Source organism: Canis lupus, chromosome 14, assembly GCF_011100685.1.
Source record: "Canis lupus familiaris isolate Mischka breed German Shepherd chromosome 14, alternate assembly UU_Cfam_GSD_1.0, whole genome shotgun sequence".
Classification (NCBI taxonomy): Eukaryota; Metazoa; Chordata; class Mammalia; order Carnivora; family Canidae; genus Canis; species Canis lupus.
The window spans coordinates 52643859-52663170 of record NC_049235.1 but is presented as its reverse complement, the minus strand read 5'-3'; the positions used below and the strand labels follow the sequence as shown (position 1 = coordinate 52663170).

General features: G+C 35.4%; 1 long non-coding RNA gene across 2 annotated transcripts in view; it reads right to left on the bottom strand.

Annotated features, from left to right (window-relative positions):
* Window positions 1-19312, bottom strand: part of LOC102155062 — a 50507-nt gene that overhangs the window by 13636 nt on the left and 17559 nt on the right. For both annotated transcript variants that reach the window (XR_005369739.1, XR_005369738.1), the window contains exon 2: window positions 18072-18153. This is a non-coding gene — a long non-coding RNA (uncharacterized LOC102155062). The remainder of the gene's footprint in view (window positions 1-18071; window positions 18154-19312) is intronic.

The window sequence follows — 19312 nt, the reverse complement described above, 5'->3', positions numbered from 1 at the left end:
TGGAATACGACATGCTGGATTTCAGCATGACCCAAGTTTTGCCTGTATCATACAGTGTATGTCTGGAGAGTAGTAGCCTTTACTTCAGCATGATTCACACTATGTAGGCTCACAAGACGAACTAGAATGTAGCAAAATAAACACCAATCTAGATAATTCTAGCCCTCAGAGAAATTACAGTGGCTCAGAAATATACATTTTAATCATCTACAATAATGAAATTATCTAACGACCTTCTGAAACCTCTATTCCATCTGTGTGCGTGAACAGTTCAAGGCATTAAATCCAAACTGAAGGATATTTGATCTGATTATAAAAGCCAGGCAAGTGTGAAGGGATCTGCATTTAGTGGCTCAAGGACTGAAATGATCACAGTTCCCATGCTAAGGCCAGTTCAATTTCTTGTCAGCAGGTCAACTCGTTGTTTTCCATGAAGAAGCCCTTAGAGGTTACATATCTTTAAGTAAGAGACTCATTTTAATGAACTTTTTTCCATACTTAAAATGGCCTTACCACATATGTTTGCAACAAAGAGCCAAATGAAATTTAATCATCTCCAAGGTTATTTGCAATGTTTTATGTTGGGGATATGTTGGGGATAAATTTTTATATTAGAAATATATCCTTCTTTGAATTAGAAGATAAAACTCATCCTCTGGAGATCATTTCCTTGGCTAAAGCAATATGAATTCCCTAGCTGCTTTCTCTAGCAGCAAATCTATAAAGCTCAAATTAAATAGTGTAAAAAGGGCCAACTTTATTAGATCGCTAAAATAGATAACTTCAAAAATAGATTTTCTGGGAAAATGCTAAAAATTCTTTAATATTGAGAATAGACACCTTGGAGATTAGCCACATTTGTTAACTAATGCAGATTAAATTTTTGCCACATTATTTTTTCTATTCAGTGTAACTGTTCAAAATATCTATAATATATTGCAAGATTCTGAATGAGTAGCTTGGGGATTGGGTATTTTATAATAGGCTTAGTTTGTAAAGAGAATATAGGAAAGAAAAATGATTCTCATATTCATGTAAAACAGAGCAGATGACTAATAGTTGCAAGTCTATGTATATTAATATATACAGTATGTTTCTAAGTGCTATGTCTGTGTGTAAAGTTGGATTTTACAATGTGAATCCATTGTCAAACAAATCACTTTCATGCTGAAGATGGTGTAGAGAAAATAAATCAAGTCCAAATCAAATAAAACTTTATTCCATTCTTTCCCTCCAGGAATATCAGAATTCATTTAACTATCCATTTGTCCTAATGAAATTTTCTGTTGTACACATAATGCAGGTGAACTGAGCAGCATTCCCAATTTGATCTGCTCTCACAAACCAGAACAAACTAGACTGGTGGGGCAGAAAGCACTGCAGATCAAGTTACAGCCCTGGCTCTTGGGCCAACTCTTGCCTAAATCTGTTTCCTCATGTGCACTACAAAGCAAGTAAACCAGACACATCTCCTAGGGCCTCTTCCAGCTTTAAGTTGGTGTATTTCCCCCTCCCGCCCCTTAAAATAAATATCTCTAAAAGGATCGGAGGTTGGGGAGCGAGAGTTTGTTTTTTCAACAATGAAGGCAGCAATCATATTTTTCTAAAATTACAGATAGAATTTTAGACGTTGCCTACCCCCTGTTTGCAGAACTTCTGTCAAATTTTTCTTTATGAAATCTGATCATCTCTGGTTAAAAGCTTTTGCTTCTCTACTTGCTCAGTGGCTGACTTGGACATCTTTAGACAAAAATCCATATAATTTGTTTCATTGAATTACTGCTGTCCTATTTCCAGCCACCCTTATACATCCCAGAAGACAATATCCTGAAAAGGTCTATGTGTCTGCACATGCTGTTCCTCTGTCTCCAGTGTCCTTATTCCTCATTTCTGTTGTCAAATTCCTACGGGATGCCCTCCACTGCGAATGCACAGCTAGCTATTTATTTCTATTTCTATCACAGACTTTACTATATTGTATTGTAACTTCTCTGTTCAAGTCTGTCTTATTCACTAAACTATTTCTTTTTTGGAGAAGAAGATCATGTCTTACTTATTTTTATGTTGCCAGTATCTAGCACCATGCTTGGCACATACTAAGTGTTCCATATATATTTGCTTTGCGTGAAACTGTAGATAGGTCTAGGCAAAAAAGAAAACCCAGTAAGTGTTATAAACTAGCTCCAGCCCCAGTTGCTGCCTAATGTTACTATAGTGACTTTAAAAGTTATAAAAACGTGCCCAGCAAACATAATATTCCTCCTCATAGCAAGTATAAGGATCAAAAAACATTCCTTGGGTGGGTTTATCAGTCAGAGAAAATTTAGCACGTCCTCCCTTATGCATTTTTTAAAATAGAGCAATGTGTAGATATAGGCAGAAATTCATTCATAAACACTCTCAATGAATGAAACAATTCTACAGAGCATGCTTAGTAATGAGAAATATGGAAAGTTTGAGAAGTTAGTTTCTCCCCAGAAAAATCAGCTTAAGGACACTTTTGTCACTTGCGAGTTTTTTTGAGCCTCACCATTTGCCTGCTGCTTATGAGATAAAAATGTTACAGGAGAGCGTCTCTCCCCATAGTCAATGAACTCAACTCAAGTAAGGTCTGACTTGTGAATAGAAAAAAAAGTGACTGTAAATCTGTGTGTTGAAGTTTATTAACACAAACTATTACTTTTTGTAGTAGGAGGAGCAGAATTAATTTATTTTAAGAAAAATTCTCCCATACGCAAAAAACTCTTGCCCTGAAATAGCTCTGCAAAATAAAAATGAATTCATAGACAGCCAAGAAATAAATCCATACATCTATAGTCAACTAATCCTTAAAAAGAATGCCAAGAACACAAAATGGGGAATGGATAGTCCCTTCAATAAATAGTATTGGGTAAATTGGTAGCCACATACAGAAGAATAAAATTGAACCCTATCTCACACCATATTTAAAAATTATTGCAAAATTTAACTTAAACATAAAACCTAAATCTGTAAATCTACTAGAAGTAAACATAGAGGAAAAGCTTCTTGGCATTATTCTGGGCAATGATATTTGGATATGATATCCAAAGCACAGGCAGCAAAAGCAATAGTAACTACAAACTAAAAATTTTCTATGGCTCTCAACCTTAGCTCTATCTTCTTAGAAATGTCCATGCCATGAGAATCAAGTAGAGGAAGAAGAGAATGGGAAAGTTGAAGTGCAAAAGGAAGCTGAGGCAGAGGTCCAAGTAAACCATTAGCTTGTGCACCCATGCAAGCCCCAGGAGCAGAAATATAGAAAGCTGAAGGTCCAGGACACAGGTAGAAATTGTTGGACGGTATGCTACTCTGTAGAATTTCTCTCGATACATCTTGAACATCTATCCCCAAATGATCACCATAACCACCTCTGAGAGACCCACCTTGTTCATATCAAAATAGTTCTTTATGGTCTTTGCTGTTGGCCTATGACATTCTGGGCTAGTTCTGTTGTCAGTTGTGGCTAAATGTAACGTGTACAATAAATCATCTCTTCTTTTGTCCTAGCTAAAGAAGAAAAGCAAGCAACCAACCAAACAATAAATAAAAAATTTCTTCACAGCAAAGGAAACAATAGAGTGAAAAGGCAACCTATGGATCCATACAACTCAATAACAAAAAAACAAATAATCCAATTAAAAAATGGGCAAAGAGTCTAAATAGACTTCTCAAAAAAAAAAAAAAAGACATACAAATGCCCCACAGGTGTATGACAAGGTGCTCAACATTACTAATCATCAAGGAAATGCAAATCAAAACTACAATGAGATGTCACTTCATAGGTGTTAGAATGGTCACTAAGAGAAAACCAAAAGATAACAAGCATGGCCAAGGATGAGAACAGAAAACCCTTGTAAGCTGTTGGTGGGAATGTAATTTGGAAGAACCATTATGAAGAATGGTATGGAAGTTTTCCCCAAACTAAAAATAGTAGTACTTACTTTTGATCTAGCAATCCTATCCAGGTGAAATATCCGCACTCTCATGCTCATTTCAACGTTATTAACAATAGCCAAGATATGGTAACAACCTAAATGTCTGTCAGTGCATGAAATGTAATATATGCATATAATGGAATATTACTACACTTTAAAAAGAAGGAAATCCTGCCATGCAACAACATGGATGAACCTAGAGGTTATTATGCTAAGGGAAATAATCCAGATGCATATACTGCATGATCTCACTTGTATGTGGGATCTAAAATAGTCAATACCATGGAAATAGTAGAATGGTGGTTACCAGGGAAAGGGAACGGGAAGGGACAAAATGGAAAGTGTTCATCAGGGGATGCAAAGTTTTAGTTATGTAAGATGAATAAATTCTGGAGATAGAACGCACAACAATGTAACTATAGTTAATGATAATTAATGTATACTTGAAATTTACTAATAAGGCAGATTTTAAGTGTTCTTACCTTAAAAAAAGAAAGAAAATGGTAACTATCTGAATTATGGATCTGTTAATTATCTTTTTTTTAGGGATGGGCAGAGGGAAAGGGACAGAAAAAATCTTAAGCAGACTCCCCACTGAGTGGAGGGGCTGATCTCACAACCTCAAGATCATGATCTGAGCTGAAATGAAGAGTCAGACACTTAACTAAGCCACGTAGGTGGTCCTGGATGTGTTAGTTATCTTGATTGTAGTGATAATTTTACAGTGTGAATGGATATCAAATAACCAAATCATATACCTTAAATATGTACAATTTTCATTGTCAAATACATCTCAATAAAAAAATCAAAATAGATTCTCCATCAAGACTTCTTGGTCACTTCCTAGGCAAAAACTGAAGAATTATGTACATTACAATTGGCAGCCTTTTAATAGTCTTTTCAATACCTGTTTCAATTCAACCTACCAAAAATAAAAACTAGCAAACTAGTTTTTGAACATAAAAACTATGTTCTTGTAAAAAGCTCCTATATGAACTACATTTGTTATAATGTCCATTTAATAACTTACATTTATCAAGTACATGCCATGTACCAGGACTAAATTGTTTATTATGTAATAATTCGATTAATCATCATAACAATCCTCTGGGTACGGATTATTATTTCTGTTTTTCACTTGAAACCTGAGGCAAAGAGAGACTATATAATCTTTTACATTACTTGACTAGGTAGGGTCAGAGCTACAATACAAATCCAGACAGTCTGAATCAAAGCTGGCAATTAACCTGCCCCATTATTTAACACTGGACTATGGTATCCTCTATATAAAAACAATTTTTAAAAACAAATAGTCTTAATTGGTGATCTTTTTCTGATAATAAAAATAAATCTTGTTTCTTGTAGGATATTTTTACAATCAAAAAAACATATTTTAAGGGAAAGCATATAGACCCCAAAGAGATTCAAACCATACAATTTGTTCAAACAGTACAAATTGTAATATTGTGGCAATAGAATTAACTGTGGAACTTTAGGACCCATAGAAAAAGAGTAGATCTCATTATCAGTTTATGAGTTATGCTCCATTCTGTAGATGATACTCTTCCTGATCAGAAAGCAGCCACTACTTCAATACCATCTGATATTTTATGCAAAGGCCCAGCCCCAACACCAAAAAAATAGGGCAGCAGTGGTCAGGAACACCTCTTTATAGTAACTGATTTTTGTTATGATTCACAAGATAATAAGTGCTTGACATAATGGAAGACATTTTTGTGCCAGCAAGGCATGTAATGACTTTTTCTAGTAGGTCTCTCAATTGCTTCATTTTAAGAAAAACATGGAAGAAATTAGAGTAGCCTCGGGAATGTTCAAAGCTTTTCTTATATTTTTGGAAAAGATACATCTTTGATTTTACATAATATATCCTGGAAAGAATGAATATAAAACTTGCTAATGCCATGACTAAGAAAAAGATATCAGAATTGTTCTAATTACATTTTAATCTTTTCATTCTGATACATTGAGTATCAAAATCACACAGGAATTCCTAAACTTTTCCTATGAGTTCTTAACATATTGGTCTTACATGAACTGTGAATCCACACTAGAATGCTAGAAGGCTTCCATAAAACACTTGAAAATTAAAAGAGCAAAGCTATGAAATTCTAAAATATTTCACATTTATCACATGACTCACATAATATTATCAACTATGTGTTCAGAGTGACCTCAACAACTTAGGTAAGTATCTTGTGAAAAAAATATCATAGAGGATATATGTGTGTATTATATGTGTTTCAACATACTAAAATAGAAAAATATATGCTTGTATATTCATCCATCTAACAATATAATGTTGAAGGCAATAACAGCCAGTCTAGTAACATCTAGCAATTGTAGTTGCAAAATATTATACACTGAAAGTAGATTTTTCAAAGTGACACTTTCTTTAAAAAGAAAAAAAAAGATTTTATTTATTTATTCATGAGAGACAGAGAGAGAGAGAGAGAGAGAGGCAAAGACACAGGCAGAGGGAGAAGCAGGCTCCATGCAGGGAGCCCGACATGGGACTCAATCCCCAGACTCCAGGATCATGCCCTAAGCTGAGGGCAAACACTCAACCTCTGAGCCACCCAGGTGTCCCTCAAAGTGACACTTTCATTATTCTTCATTATAAAGGTTAAAATGAGATGACATAAATTGGCATATGTGATATTTTCAATAATCTAAAATAGATTAAAACTGAGTATGTCTAAATGACACAAGGTAAAGCACCTCTGTTTATAAAATAAATTACATGAAATCTACATCTAAATCTATTTAATGCATCCTAAACTGGAAATTAAATAGTGGACATGCAGTGATAAATCATGTCAGTGATTCAGGGCCTTTTTTAAAACAAACAAACAAACAAACAAACAAAAAAACAATGTTCAAATAAACCCTTTGATCAGAATCAAAGTAGACTAAAAATCAAGTGTGACAGATTTCAGCCATTAGTCATGATAAGAGCTCTCAGAACACTTAATAGGGGAAAATTTCACCTATCAAGAAAATAATCCCATATGATTTTTATTGATATCTCTTGAGTTATCTAAAATCAATGCAGTAAGCTTCATCGATTAGGTTGTTTTATCAAAATAACTAATCGCAGAATGCACCTTATCTTCAGAGAAGCTGCCACTTAACTTTCTTTATCAATCTTCTTACAAGCATGATGGAGAATTTAATTCTAGACATATCCAAAAATAGTTGCATAGAAATTAGTATTTTTTTAAATTTCTACATTCTTCTTTGTATTATAAAGTGCTGCCAAAATATCACAGACTGTATGTTATTTCTGAGCCTTTCCTGCTTAAGTTTTCTGAAGTTCATGTAAAAGAAATCCTTAATCTTTAGGAATTACGGATCTACCTAGAATCTGATGATAGCTATGATATTTTCCTTTTTTTTTTAAAAAAGAAAAAGGACATATTAAGTTTGCATGTGATTTCACGGCATTGATAGATGCCTGGTTAAAAACTTGTGTTCTATGACAAATACTTTATTTTTTCAGATGGGCTGCATGAAATGCACTGGACTTCTCAAAAGAAAAATGGATCAGTGAACTCATTGAATGAGATCTCAGAAGATTGGGGGAGGTGATTACGTATGGCATTGGAAGTGGAGCTTATCTATCTGTTGAGAGACAGATCTCATTTCTGTAGGTGAACACTTTTATTAGTGATAGAAGGGCCTCTATTGGCTTATTCATCTTTGGTGAGACATCTCCTCCTGGTCTCATCATTGCCAATTCAAGTGGCTCCGTGTTGCCAGTACAAGTGAAATAGTTCTCCCCACACTCACTCACTCAGTAAATTGATATTTATTGAGAACCTGTTGTTATGTTAAGATCTTACCCAGAATACTGGCTTTAAGAATACAGACACAAACAAGAAATACAAGGTTCCCATTTTCATGAAGCTTGCCTTCTAGCAGAAAGGAAAAGAGACAATAAGTAAGTAAACAAATAACCAAGATAATTTCAGATAGTGGTATGAGCCACAAAGATGTAAAAGAAGGCCACATGATGAGTCACTGAAATAAGGGAAGAGACCGTCTGGACTGTGGTATTGATTGAAATCTCAAAAGATGAGGAAGAGCCAGCTGTGGAAAGATTTGGCAGAGGGTAGCTAGTGGGTTCAGACTGTAGGCTGAACGCTTGGTCGGAATGTGAGCAGAGGGGAGAACATCAAGTAAATGTTCCCGAAGGGAGAGCATGCTTTGCTTCTTCAGGGATATTTACTTTATTTTTAACTTTTATACACAATGAGACAATTGATATACTTTCAAAATTCATCTTCACTCCTTCATCATAGCCAGAGCTAACAAATTACCCTCTGAAAAAACCTTTAAAGCCCAAACTGGCCTATTCCCTGTTCAGCAAGTATAGCCCTGTCTTGTAAGTCTGTGGGTAGTGAACTTGTATGTCCCAGCAACGTCAAATTGCTACAAAAGCTCCTAAACCCTTAGTTCAATTTCTGCACTTTTCTTATCACAAAACAGTTACGCACAATTCTCAGATCCACACCAATTTGTGAACTGTAGTTTGGGGAGCACTACTCTACAGTACCCTTTCTATGAACAAAATAAAGCTTTATGTTTTCAAAATCATGAAAGTCACAGTACAGGGCTGTTTTCTACTCATCATTGTTATAGATAGCAAATATTAGAAATAGCAGCAATAAAACTCAATGTTAACCTGGAGGGATTGCTCTCCAGATGAAAAAAGATTTGGAGTAATTTATGTCTCTGACTACCTGGCACTATTTCTGATGCCTGGGATTTGTTCTAGCACAGTTTCCTGCAACAATCATCTATTTGAAGTACTCAGTTCATTCTCTGGTCTTACTTCTCTTAAAAAGAAAAAAATACATACATATATATATATATATATATATATATAAATTTAACATGTAACAGAATTTATTGGGGCTTTTTTAAAACTTCATTTAAAACAATCTTAAAATTTCAGCTTTTATTAGGTCAAGTGACTATATTTATAAATGGGATTGTAAACAAAAGTACAATCATGGGGAGCCTGGAGCTGGGTCACACTGGTTTCAAAAAACATTATGTGCATCTCTTCACACTCAGCATTAGGTGATGTCAAGCTGGTAGTTGATAGCAGCCTAGGTGAAAGTATTTACATCCTGGAAATCAGCACAACTACTACTCAAGGCTTTTTTTCCAAGAGAGCTGGTTATTGAACATTTACTAGCACATCACCATCTGTAATCAATGTTAATTTCAAATTTCTTTAGAGTAAGAAGGATTGACAAAATGGCGTTATAAAATTTGAAATATTTCAGGTACTGTTTTCAAGATGGTTGCATTTATGTTCTTTAATACCAGGCTAAGAAGAACAACAAAAAAGTTTTCCTGGACTATACAAGATAATCTATTTTTCAATATAAATTTGTATCATTGGTTCTGTTTGTCCACACAGGCGTACATGCACCAGCTCACAAGGAGGAGTAGCAATGGATATACAACAACAATAATAATATATGTGTTTCTATGTGTAAAATTATTTTAAAATATGATGTAATAATTATCTTAATATTGACCAAACATACAAGCAAAACTACAGTAATTTCTCCCAAACAACAGTAGAAACTAGAACTGGTGAAAAACTTTTTGAAACATAATGGGTAGAAAAAGCCTCTGTACCGTTGGGAGTTGTATTATTGAAAATAATAATAACACTATTTTTATTTCCAATCATTGTATTAACAATAGAACTCCTTGTTTACATTTATAAATAGCAGACTACACTGAAACTTAAATCTATCACTGAAAAATTATACTTTTTTGAGAAATTAGATTATTTATAAAGACAAAATCACTTTTTAAAGGAAATGAGAAGCAGATAGATAAAAGGATGTAGTAAATGCTTGGACAGTTGGTAAATAATGGCTACTAAATGAACATTTAAAAAATGAGCAAGTTGCTTCACTGGTTAGAGTGTGGTTCTAAAGTAGTTAAGGGCATGTTAGGTTACTCTAACCTGTGATTGTAGGCTGAACAGTTAGTCTGAATATTAGTCTTGAAAACAAAAGCCTTAAAACCACAGGAGAAAGTCAGTAAATTCAATGACTCACCATTAAAGACCTCCTAATTCAATGTATGTGAAGCTTGGGGGCAGTGGGACGGTAGCCTTAGCCTTTGATACCAGGGATTTCATAAATCATTAACATCTATCTCATTTATAGTCCTTTTTTTCTCCTAATCAAGCAAAAGTACAGTGAAAACCAAATTGGAAATAAGAGTTATACTAAATTTTAGAATAAACTGTTTTTCAAATATTGTGAAAGATGTTTATAACAAAAATGTTTAACAAAAAAATAAAAAATAAAAAAAAATGTTTAACACATTAGCCTCACCCCCACCTTGCAACACCATCTGTCCAAAATAAATTTTAAGAATTGCTTTATTTTCCCTTGGATAGTTAACTTTTTTATGATATTTGAATCTGAGCTAATTTTCACAGCACAGCAAAAATAGGATCTTATGGAGAGATAAATACTACTCTAAAATAATGAAATAGAGAATTAAGGCGATATTCCTATCATAATACATCTACCCTCCCCATTTTGCAAGGATTTTCTTATATTGAAAGATATCTTTTTAGTAATGAGGAATTAAATTTTCTGCCTTTTAAACTATATGAAGGGATAATCCTCTATCCTGTTCCTTGCTTTCTTTTCTTGTTAAGAGAGGGGAAAAAAACCACATCATAGTACCGCTTCCAGCTGCTTAATATTCTTTCCTTAAGCAAGCTGTGTCAGGTGATTGTCTACCTCTGTGGCCCTTAAATCACTACCAGTGATGGCTTAGTGCCCACAGTTTTACTAATTATCACATCTTCCTTAAACATCTCTTAGTTTTGAAGACAAAATAAAGTTCATGTTTATATTAATTTCAACAACATTCATTTAGCAGCCACAAAACAATCTTTCTTAAAACTAAAACATAAAGAATATGCTAAATTTCAATCAGTGTAGGTACTATTGAAGAAAAACCAAGATGCTCTCTCCATTTCCGGAACTTTCTCTTATTGATTCACAAACATTTTAACTGGAAATTAGAATGACAAATGCAATAGTATTCTTGGGATTTTCAAAAGTCTGCATAATTGTAGTCATCAGGATGGGAACCTCTTCATCTGAGATGGCTTTCTTGCCCTAGAATTAGAACACACTTACCACTAAGCAATAACACTAAATAAAATGAAAGATTAATAAAAATCATTTGTGTTCAAGTTTCAAGAGGGATGCTCTCAGGCATTATTTATATAGTCAAAAGTCAAAAACTTAACTTTGTCTAGTTCTTCACATTTTGGGAAATCACAAAAGATATCTCCTCATACTTAATGAAAAAGTAGCTGTATTTTTGTCCTGCATCATCACATATAACCCTTCCATGAAGGATGAACTATTATTATTCCCATTTTATGGAGGAAGCAATGGGAACAGGAGACAAAAAAACCTTAAAATGTTTGGCCAAGGCCACACAGATTAAACACGGTAGAGATTCCAATTCAAACCTGACTCAAAAACCAATGGTCACCATCTTCAGAATATACTGGCACCTTTAGATAACTATCAAGGAGTTTCAAAACTAATCCTTTTTCTCAAGTGTTTAAAAAAATCAATATAAATATAGGGTTTTTGAAACACGTTGAAAACAATCATAGTTCATATGAATTATGATAATTTATATGTATATATTGTTTACTAAACTCTCTTGCACATTCTTTCTTTTAAGCATTATTGTATAAAATTCTGAGTTTCCAATCTGAATGTTTTTTTAAAACTTAGGATAATATACCCAGAACAATATTTAAGTTAAATTCTACAATGGAAGCCCATGATTTCTCGCTGGGGAACTGCATTGCCCTAACAATACGCACTTCACATAACTCCAACCAATGACCATCCACAATCATGAGAATAATCTCAAAAGACTAATCAGCAGTTTATAATTCTGAGCCCTAAGAGGAGTTATGGAAAGTTTATTGTGACCTCATTCTGCAACTTTCCAGATTTCAGAAGTTTTACTATAGATAGATGGTTGCCAGGTCAATACTTTGCCTTCTATTATGTGAATCTGGCCATTTCAAGAGCAGGAAGAAAAATGAATAACTCTCAATACTTTCTACAAAAGGGTCAGAAAATTCAGGCATTTATCTATCTGTCCAATCATCAGCAAATGTGTATATAACCTTACTTTTCCTCACAACCAGGAGAAAGAATTCATCTTGACATATTCTTTGTACATAAGGAAAGCAAATAACTAGAGGGAGATTAGTTTGATGTGCCCATCTAATTGGATGAGCATCAAATAAACCTTTGCAATTGTATTTTCTTGGTGTCCTTACTATTTTATGCCCTATATATGTTGTAACAAAATGATCCAGGTCAACCTTTAAGACCAATTCAGTGAAACCAGTTACATTCATGTAGATCAATCACAAAGAATTGATTAGACCATCCACTTATAATCTAATTGATTGCATTGTGCTTGGCTGTATCTGAAACAGCCACTGTTTTTATTATAATACAAAAATAATCACACCAGCAATTCGGTACTTATTATGTAAACCAAAGTAAAAACCAGGCTTATTTTGTCATGTTCAAGTTACTTCTTCAACTGGACTTTTGAGATTGATTTGAAAACTCTTTTTCTAAAAAAAATATTTTTTTCTGTTGCACAGTAATTCATTCATCTCATAAAAAAATTCAGACAAGAAAAAAGCACATGAAACACAAAGTTCAAATCATCTTGTGATATGAACCTTGTTTCTAAGTTTTCTGGGCAAATCTTACTTTACCCTTGCAAATTTTGTGTTTTTAGACCATCTTCTTTCCAAGTTCCTAAACTATCATTTAATCTCAAAAGTATAAATGGAAAAATCAGTACGTTGTGATCTTTAGGCAAAAACAATACTTGTGGAGAGAGAGAAAAAAACAAATTCCTCTGCCACGTGATGGAAAGCACATATTGTTTACTCATGCTTTTCTAATAATGTGTTTATCTTTTAATTAATTACTTTACTCTATGACTATTTGGTATTACAAAAAGTTGTGATTTTCCCAAAATCATTCAATTTTTGTATTTAAATTTAGTTTATGGATAAGGCAGTAACTATATAATAGAACACAAAAAGCACATGTTCCAATCTGTGTAAGCTGCTAGACTTGGTTTCAAGAAAATACATAACAGATCTCTATCGGTGGTTCTTGACTTTAAGTGTACAACAGAATTATCCCTAAGGGCTTGTCCAAACAGAATGCTGAGCCCCTACCTCTACACTTTCTGAATCAATGGATCTGGACTGAGACTGGAGAATTTGTATTTTGAACAAGTTCCTAGACAGTTGTGGTAGTGTTGATCCAGAGACCACATTTTGAGAACTATTGATCTATATCAAGGCATTAAACATCACTTCAGAATTCATCTTTGTAATACTAATCATCACTGAATCTTGATTTTAATAGACAATTTAGAGCTGTGTACACAGTAGGTTTCAGTGAACACTGTTGACTGATCTAAATTTAGGCATAAAATAAATTGGATTACAAACCGACCAGTTACTAAACAATCCATCTTTTCCCCAACCGAGAAAATCTTGGCCTAGGTAACAGAGAGCTGAGGTACATAAAATTGCCTTTAGATACTGAGTTTTTCTACCTATGGAGTTTCTTTTCAGTGCACTTTTATTTTATTTACTGACAATAGAAAGCACAGTCATCTTGGCACAAGCAATATAATGATAAATGAAATGTGGTTAATGAAACATCAATGAAATTGTTGATTCCAGGGATTTTTCTTTTTAGAACAATGTTTTGGTAATAGCAGAAAGTGGTTCTTGGAACAAAAGAGATCACAGCTTGATTTTTTAACGTTAGGCCCCTGTTGCTGAAATCTGGAATCTGTCTATTAGTTTGTTTTGTGGTTTATCTTTCACCCTGCATGACTAATTTAAGCAAGATGTTTCTTCTGTTTTCAATCCTATAGTGAGATGTGTAAGCTCTTTCCCATAGCTATACCAGTTCTGCCAAATTCTGAATACTAGTTGAAATATCAATGGAGCTGGAAGAAAACATTTAAAGATTTTTCCTTTGCCTTTGTCATATGTTATGGTATTCATATGACTCCCTCTGGTGGCAAATGTAGCATGGAATGTTAATCTTTTTCAAGAAATATACAAGTTTACATTTCTTTTCATATAGTCAATTGTTGTTTCTTTCTCATCTGAAGTTTTATTTTCTACCTAATGCTGATGCTCTCCACAATCTGATATACCCACTATAATGATGTGATTCAAAGTTATTGGTTCTATCAATACCTAGATTGAATCTCTTTGTCAAAACTCAGTCTAGAAGATGATATCAAATAGTTTGTGCAGGCTCTTAACAATCAAACCAGAATATAAAAATTCTAAAATAATTAAAGAAAGCAAACCCCCCAAATTCAATCTCAAATCCTCTAAACACAGCCCATTCATGTAAAATATAAGGTTAGTCTAAGTAAACTTAAATATCTACACCCAGAAAATACCCTCAGGGCTCCATCCATATGAAATGTACAGTCACCCAGAGATGAATTTGAATTTTACCATTTGGTGCATGGGTAACCTAAGCCAGGTTATGTAACCTCTGTGAGATGTGGTTTTCATACCTACAAAATGGAATGATACTGTGAACTTGTTGCTATGGATCAAATAAGACAATGTATGTAAAGACCTAGCACTATGTCTGACATTTAGTAAGACACTAGCTAGTAATCTGAGCCTTTTATCTGATTTTTGTTTGAAACGTACAGCGATAGCCTTGGCTGAGGTAGAGATGTGAGGTTCCCATCAGACCAAGCTCACACAAGGAACGGCCTCCACGAGCCAATGTTGCAAGTGATGGTTAAGCAAATGCACACACAGAAGAAATGAAGCTCCTTTCTTATATGTGCACACAGTATCTTGACGTCTATCATGCCACCTCGAATGCGGCCCTGGAATACCAGAGAATCCCCCTTTCCAATCAAACTTGCCTCTATTTCTGTCGCTCAAGTCAATATGACAATGCTTCTTTTTGAGCTAAGGGATAACATGGATTTAGGGGCAACAAAATTTTTCCTCTCAAGAAAGAAAATATCTTGAGAAAATATCTTAAGAATCTTTAACATTTACTGTAAGACAAGAAGGGTAATAATGCACTTTTATATCTCCTGATAAAAGCTTCTTGCACTTGTTAACAAAATAATTGGCCTATACAACATGAAAAATTGATCGTGACTTAAATGATGTTTATGCGCACGTCTGTTTTAACAGTTTTGATTGAGGAGTTAAAATAGGTTATTTGTCCTCATCTCTTTACTGTTGCTTTGTGGTTGTGTTATTAGTTTTGTGATTGAATTAATCATACATATACATAGGCACAGGTGTACATGTTTAAGGATTTTGTTGCGAATCTTATTTATTTAGACACTTTCATTGCTACTAGTATCTTTCCTACTAGTGAAAATGCTGATCTAGATTGGTCAGGGGTAAAAGCACCATCATGCGCCATAGCGCTGGGCGTAGGGTCCGTCTGTCGTCTAGGATTCCATTTCTCGAGAATCTCATATTGCCTTTGGACGCCTGCCAGTGCAGCTAAAGTAAGAGGGGCCAAGGTTGCCCTATGACCCCATCACCTCCTCAAGCTCTTATCATTGCTTTTTCCCTTAGCACTGACTTATTTTTTCCATCAGAAAAGTACAATCCAAGATTCAAGTATGAATATAGAAGAGAAAAAGCAGAGAAAGCTACTTGGCTTGCTTTGCCTTCCGCCCAATTCAAGCCAAACTGTCAGCCAGTAACAAGAGTTTGCCCGACCCGCTCTCTGTGCAGATATTCCCCTTGGTGAACTTGCAAGAAGTCATTGGAAAGTATTTCTGGGTTTCTATTACTGGGGGAAAGGAGGAAAGAATGGGCAAAAATAGAATTCTGGGCTTTTCAAAGCAATACAGGCAAATTATTGAAAACTATAAAACGCCTTCACAGTAATAGAGCCTTCTGCAACTACCCAAAACTGACAGCCAGTCTTCTGGCCAAAAATATGAGGAAGAACATTGTCAGGGGTGACTTCCATCTTTTCCATATATTCAGTGGCAGGAGCATTTGTGACTCCTTCTCTTCCTGACACCACATTTCTTCAACAAGCCTTCTTGCCTTGCCTCTATCTTTGAAACATCTGTCAAATGTATGATCTATAGGAATTTTCATCAGCAACTGCTCCCTCTCCTATACTCTGTCTCACACAGGATCCTTTCAATATAACCATTTTATGGTTTCCTATATTGATTTACTCTCACTCTCTGCTTGCTCATCAGTCAGAGCCCCAGCAGAAAACGGGTCGTACATTCAAGTCATGTAATCTGAGGAGAGTTTAATAATGAGACTATTTACAAAGGCTTGTGCAGGGCTGAAGGGAGCCATAAGAGTAATGCCATGCCTTGGGAGCCTAGTACCCAGCCAGAAGCAGCAAGAAGAGTGAGTGGTTGCCAGACCCAGAGAGGAGAGCTATATAGATGGGGCACCGGTGGACTGCAGTGGCCAAACTGGGAAGAATCTGGGTGTTGGGGGAGTCAGTACCTCGACCTCACCCTTTTTTCTCCTCTGATCACCTACAGGCCTCTCCTTTGAAAGGGCTACATCTAACTGGGAGCTGGAAGACAAAGTCATGTAACTCATGTGGGGCAGCATTCCCAAGGGCCTGTGTAGCAGCCAGAAAGGTAGAGAGGGGATCTGGAGATGCAACAGAAGAGTTCAAATACATCTGCCATAGCATGATTTTACTGCAAGTAAAATTTTACTGCAAGTAGCCATTGTCTCCTGCCTAGATTACCGGTTTCTTCCTATCTGATCTCTGCGCCTTTACTCTTGCCTTCTTCCAGCCCATCCTCCATACCAGACAGAGGTGACTCTAAAAGTGTTAAACTGATCATGTCACTTCTCTACTTAAAGCCAGTCAGTGGCCTCTACTGCTCTTGGGACAAATTTTAAACTCTTTAACATAAAACATACGAGGCCTTTGGCAATTTAGCTCTTAAGATCTTTCCAGTCTCATTACTCACTGTTTCCCTGGTCACACTGCACACAAACCGAAGGTAATCCGGTCTTCTAATATGCCATGCTTATCTCCTGATCTCTCTGCATGATGGTCCTTTGGCTAAGTGCCTTTTGCTACTCTGCTGGTTGAGCTCCTTAGTACTAATTCTCAAGTGTCCCCTCCTTTCTCTAGCCTCCCAGAAGTAGGTTATATGTCTTCCTGGCACAGTTCCATCTGCTCCAGACATGGCACTAATATGTTATTTTAATTGCCTCTTTACTACTTTATTTCCCCCTAGAGAATATAGACTGCTCGAGTGCAAAGGATTACATTGTTCATCATTGTCACCTCAGCACCAACTGGGGCCTGGCATCATGTGGGACCTAGGAAATTTTATTGAATGAATAAAGAAACTAAAAGTAAAAAGTCCAATCTCTTCCTCATGACTTCCTGTCTCTCCACAATCCACCTGACATTACCTAATCACCCTCACCTCTTATTATCCTATCTTCTTCAACATCTGTTTCTTCCCCCATCATGGACTCATCTATCCAATCACTTTACCTCCTAGAAAGGAAGTTAAAAATCCCTTTTCCTTCCTTATCCCCTCTCCTAAGGGTGGGTTAGAATATAGACATTGCCTTCTATCTCAGACTATAGAGTACCACAGGGTAGAGTATTAAAAAGGACTGAAAGACTATACAGATGTAAAAATAGTTCTTTGAGGTTATTTTCCTTCCAAAGCACTGGAAAAGTAAGGCAGGGCCACAGTCTTCTCTTTGTATCCATGCAGCTAAGAAGACAGGCCTAGAAATCTTTTCCTCTCCTCAAATCACACGTGGGCTTTGGGACAAATTTCCAGTCTCTTATACATTCTTCTCTCACATTTCTTGCTCTCACGTTGACTCACAAACCACATTGAAGCTGTAGGTAATCTTAGAGTCCACCCTCCCAGCGTCTAGCTCACTGGATATACAAGTATAACGTGAAAACCTCAGTTTGCAATCAAGGGTTAGCTTACCTTGCTTCCTCTGTGTGAATTGCTGTCTTGGGGATCTTGGGATCAGGTACTTCATTTGAGGTAATATTCAGACATTTCTCTGCTGGAAAAATACCATATTTTTGGTTTTTCAAGTTGTTGCTATTTCAATTTTCTTTTATTTTAGATTAATTTTAAAATACTATATGCATATGGTAAAAAAAAAAAATCAAAACTCTGCAATGAGACAAGTGTCCCTCTTTCCCACATTCTGTCTCCTGGAAATTAGCAAAAGTATCTGCTGATTATATTTTATTATTATAATAACATCACCTCTCAACCTAAAAATTGGGTTTATATCACAGGTATTCTGGTGCCAGATACCTTGTGGGAAGATCTTGGGCAGGTGGCCTCAGGCAGATTGACACAGGAAGCAAGTATCCAGCTTTGGTTTGGGGATGACTGTAATCTCCTTAACTTTGGAAATGGGGCATGAGGCTGACAGAGCAGATAACCAGGATGCAAGGAGAAATTGGTCAGTCCCAAGGCAAAAGGCAGATCCATCTATCAGAATGAGGGTCTGAGTTCAAAGCTTGACAGACCTCACTGATGGACTGACCCTGAGTCCCATTGCTACCAGCCAACTAACTTCTTAAATTCCCCTGGATCAGGAATATGATTTTTCCAAACCACAGATGAGAGCTAAGATGTGACTAGAAAATTATAGTAGAAGGAAGATAGGTAGAACATTATAGAAATAGTCTTTTTTGGTACTGATAAATGGTTCCTACAATATTTCCTTTTTCATGTGTGTTCCTTCTCTAGCCATCAAACTACAAACAACATGAGGTTAAGTACCAAGGTTTTCCCTGTATCTGTACTTGATAATAAATCATAAATTTACCTAAGTTCTGTGTACTAATCACACTCTTGAGCTATGTGAGAATTTTATATATAAAAAAGTTTACATTTCATTAGAAGTTTACTTTAAGAAGTGGACTGCTTCCCCCAGAAGGTTAGAAGTGTTTCTGAAAACTTAAACAAAATATTTCTCTGGAATGTGAACACTCTGCCTACAAGCTGCCAAAAACAATCAGATTACTTGGGACTCAAGTACTAGAATCAAACTGAGCCCATCATTTTTATCTAAATTCAAACAGTTTAATTACCTGATTGTTGAGAGTAAATAATCATCATTCTAGGAGGCCCAGTATGATTAAAATATGATTGTTCTTCATAATTTTGCATTGTTTTCCAGGATTTTTATGTATATTGTGATTGGG